The following is a 5,144-nucleotide window of genomic DNA, read 5'->3' as shown; positions in this document are numbered from 1 at the left end:
ACAGCCATCTATCAAACAGGTCCTATTGCTGTTGTTGACTGGATATGGCCATTGCACTTTCTACGCAGCTCAAAGGTAATCGTTCATCACCAAAACAACTCTAGAATGAACAGAAAGACTTTCTCTCATCCTGAGAGGTATTGACAGGGATCACATGCCGAGGTGCGTCACCATTGAGTGGTTAATAACTGCGTACTATTAGTTTGTGCCCGATGAACGTGGTAACCTTCAGTGTTTCTGCGAAATGCTGCCCAAGAATGAAACCAAGAAGCTTGTGGAAGTCTACATAAAAAATTTTTGAGTCCCTACAGCTGACTTTCTTTTTGAATTTTCCCGATGTCAACAACAGAGGCACTGAGTTTGAAGTAGCCTTGAAAAACATCCAACAGGTAACACCTCCAATTCGACTCAAATTTAATGTCATTAGCCTAGTCAGAAGCTTCTAAAGGCATGAAATAAATTTACTGGAATTTTCGCAAAGCTGTTTAAAGGCACATCAACTAGTGTATATCAAAACTTCTGAACCACTGAATTGGATGCAGTGAATGTATAGAGTGAAATAATCTGTCCTGTAAACAATTGTGGAAAAATGACTTCGTGTCACTGCACAGTAAGTAGATATCCTAACCGAATTGCCAAAACAATAGTTTTTGTTACAAGAAATTTTGGAGTGGTTGAAAAAATTAGTTTAAATGACGGAGGGGAGAGGAGGGGACAGGAGGGGACAGGAGGGGAGAGGAGGGGAGGGGAGAGAATGGGAGGGGAGGTAATGCTTATCAGCAGAGGACAGTTGAATCAGTAAAACCTTAACCGTGTTCAACACAGTAAACAGTGGAATAAAGCTGCTCAGCCAAGTTCTGTCAAATCCATGAAGTCAAAAAGCTAATAGAAAACAAACAACCCTGCAGTCCACTGTGGATGTGAACAGAGCACGGGCAGATCAGCTGGCGGGCATATTCCCCGTATTTTCAACCTCTCCTTGTTCCCAGTCTGTAATCCCCAACGTGTTTTATGATGATGACTACCATCATTCCTGTTTCCCCGAGAACTCGAAGGCTTCACGCCACAGTGACTACCGCCGTGTAGCATTCACATCTGTAATCATGAAGCGCTTTGACAGGCGGGTTTACGGCACGCATCAACTCCATCATCCCAGACCCACTCCGATTTGCACACCGCCCCCAACAGATCGATAGACGAAGAAATCTCAATTGCACTCCTCACTGGCCCTCACCCACCTAGATAGAGAAATAACTATGTGGATACATTGTAACCCTGTATATATACACTGCTCAAAAAAATAAAGGGAACACTAAAATAACACAGTTTGATTTCACAGAAGTGTGATTGACTTGGGAGTTACATTGTGTTGTTTAAGTGTTCCCTTTATTTTTTTGAGCAGTGTAGCTTCTTCTTTTCTTGTGTTCTTCTCCGGGTTTTTTTTTTTTTTCTATTCTCATGTGTTTATTGATTACTGCACTGTTGGGTTTAGGGCCTGCAAGAAAGGCAGTGTCACTGTACTTGCGCACGTGACATTAAAACCTGAAATAACAGAGCTCAATAACAACATTGCAACATATCTCTCCTCATTCTGCCCCTCTGAGCATTTCTGAGTAACCTCCAAGACGTATGATACCTTCTTGTCTAGTTACTAAAAATAACCTTAAGAAGGGAAGTTGGGCGGGAGGGGGTAATCCGCGACCGTCTAACAATTCCAAAGGCTTGCGTGTTCGAGGTCGCGTAGCATTTTAGCTAACCGTTTCCCGACCCCCTCATTCTAAACAACCCAAATCCCCTAACCTGCTACATAAACTCACTTAACCTTTAATCATTTTAGTTCCCCTGACCTTTTCATGTATGAGTATGATACTATTTACAACCGCTATTACAGCTCATAATGTAACCTAATGTAACTTAACATACAGCTCATAATGTAACTTAACATACAGCTCAATAAAATGTCACTAATGTAACTTAACATACCGCTCATAATTAACGCTAATGTAACTTAACATACACTCATAATGTAATCCGCTAAATGTAACTTAACATACAGCTCATAATGTAACTTAACATTTACACTCATAATGTAACCTAATGTAACTTAACATTCCAGCTCATAATGTAACCTAATGTAACTTAACATACAGCCTCATAATGTACCTAATGTACTTAACATACAGCTCACAATGTTAACCTAATGTAACTTAAACATACGCAGCTCATAATGTAACCTAGCATGTAACTTAACATACGCTCATAATGTAACCTAATGTAACTTAACAATACAGCTCATAATGTACCTAATGTAAACTTAACATACAGCTCATAATGTAACCTAATGTAACTTAACATACAGCTCATAATGTAACCTTAATGTTAACTTAACATACAGCTCATAATGTACCTAATGTAAATTAACATACAGCTCATAATGTAACTTACATACAGCTATTGTAACCTAATGTAACTTAACTACAGCTCATAATGTAACTACTACTAATCATGTAACTTAACATACAGCTCATAATGTAACCTAATGTAGACTTAACATACAGCTCATAATGTTACCTAATGTAACTTAACATACACGCTCAATAATGTTAACTTAACTACAGCTCATCTGTAACCGTAATTGTAACTTAAAATACAGCTCATAATGTTAACCTAATGTAACTTAACATACAGCTCATAATGTTAACAATTGTAACTTAACATACAGCTCATAATGTAACTATGAACATACAGCTCATAAGTAACCTAATGTAACTTAACATACACGCTCATAAATGTAACCTAATGTACTTAACATACAGCTATAATGTAACCTAATGTAGCTAACTTTATTTACAGCTCATAATTGTACCTAATGTAATATTAACATACAGCTTTACAATGTAACTAATGTAACTTAACGTACAGCTCATGAATGTAACCTATAATGTAACTATAACATACAGCTCATAATGTAACCTAATGTAAACTTAACATACAGCTCAATCCTAATGTAACTTAACATACCAGCTCATAATGTAACCTAATGTACCTTAACATACAGCTCAATAATGTAACCTAAAATGTAAAACTTAACATACAGCTCAAATGTACCTATATGTACTTAACATACAGCTCATAAATGTAGACCTAATGTAACTTAACATACAGCTCGATAATGTAACCTAATGTACTTAACAACAGCTCAATAATGTTAACCTAATGTAACATTAACAATACACAGCAAATGTAACCTAATGTAACTTAACATACAGCTCATAATGTAACCTAATGTAACTTAACATACAGCTCAAATGTAACCTAATGTACTTAACATACAGCTCATAATGTAACCTAATGTAACTTAACATACAGCTCATAATGTACTAATGTAACTTAACATACAGCTCATAATGTAACCAATGTATTAACATACAGCTCATAATGTAACCTAATGTAACTTAACATACAGCTCATAATGTAACCTAATGTAAGTTAACATACAGCTCATCAATGTAACCTAATGTAACTTACAACATACAGCTCACAATGTACCTAATGTAACTTAACATACAGCTCATAATGTAACTTAATGTAACTTAACACACAGTACCCCTCGAATGGGCATCGGTGGAGAGGCCATTCATTTTTGGCTCCCTCATTTGCATTAATGTCACCGTGACCTACTGAGAGAAAAACAACAGTGCCTCCGGTAATGGTTATTGGGACCAGTGAAGAGTCTTTCTTCTTCTTTGGCTCTATACTCCAAAAGTTTTGGATTTGAAATAAAACAATGACTTCCAGGTTAAGTGGCAGAGTGTAGCTCTCATTTAAAGGTGAAACCGTTTAAAAGTTACAGCAACTTTTTACATAGTCCATCCATTTTAGGGGACAACAGTATTGGAAACAAATATAACTAAGTGTTATTAAAGTAGGTCAAAGTGAACGTATTTAGTTCCCATAATATTAGTACGCAATGACTACTCAATTTGTTTTTGGTTGTGTTTTCGATTATTTTGTGTCCAATAGAAATGAATGGTAAATAATGAATGAATTTTGTGCTCATTTTGGAGTTCGCACTTTTATTGTACAATAAGAGTAGAAATATGTTTTCTAAACACTTCACATTAATGCTACTATGATTACGGATAATTTGAATTAATCGTAAATAATTATGAGTGGGAAAGTTAACAAGACACACAAATATCATATCTCCCAGAATGCTAACCTCAATCTGTTATTGTAATGCGTGAAAGGTAGCTGTCTTGGGGGGTATGATATAAAATGCTAACCTCCCCTGTTATTGTAATGGTGAAAGGTTAGCATGTCTTGGGGGTATGATATAAAATGCTAACCTGCCTCTGTTATTGTAAATGGTGAGAGGTTAGCATGTCTTGGGGGTATGATATAAAATGCTAACCTCCCATCGTTATTGTAATGGTGACAGGTTAGCATGTCTTGGGGGCACGTATAAAAATGCTAACCTCCCCTGTTCTTGTAATGGTGAGGAGGTTAGCATGTCTTGGGGGTAGTGATATAAAATGCTAACCTCCCCTGTTATTGTAATGGTGAGAGGTTAGCATGTCCTTGGGGTGATGATATAAAATTCTAACCTCCCTGTTATTTGTAATGGTGAGAGGTTAGCATGTCTTGGAGGTATGATATAAAATGCTAACCTCCCTGTTATATTGTAATGGTGAGAGGTTAGCATGTCTTGGGGATGATATAAAATGCTAACCTCCCCCTGTTATTGGTAATGGTGACAGGTTAGCATGTCTTGGGGGTTATGATATTGTGCATTCTGTAACATGGTAGCATAGAGCCAAAATACTTTTTGGTATACAGTACAGCCAAAGTAATTTAAAAAATGCGTCACTGTCCCAAATAACTATGGCGTGCACTGTAGCATACTAAATGGAGAGTCACATATTTACATCACAGATTAATACGGATGCTCTGAGAACACGTTCAATCAGATCACACCAGAGGTGTATTCAGTGAGTTGAAAAGTTTAAGATAGTGATGCAATTCTGTATTCTATCTGCAAGACAATCATATCTGTTCTACCCAGAGACAGACAGACAGACAGAGAGACAGAGAGACAGACAGACAGAGACAGACAGACAGACAGACAGACACGACAGACAGAC

Source organism: Salvelinus sp. IW2-2015, unplaced genomic scaffold, assembly GCF_002910315.2.
Source record: "Salvelinus sp. IW2-2015 unplaced genomic scaffold, ASM291031v2 Un_scaffold1479, whole genome shotgun sequence".
Taxonomy (NCBI): Eukaryota; Metazoa; Chordata; class Actinopteri; order Salmoniformes; family Salmonidae; genus Salvelinus; species Salvelinus sp. IW2-2015.
Note: the sequence above shows the minus strand (reverse complement) of the source record.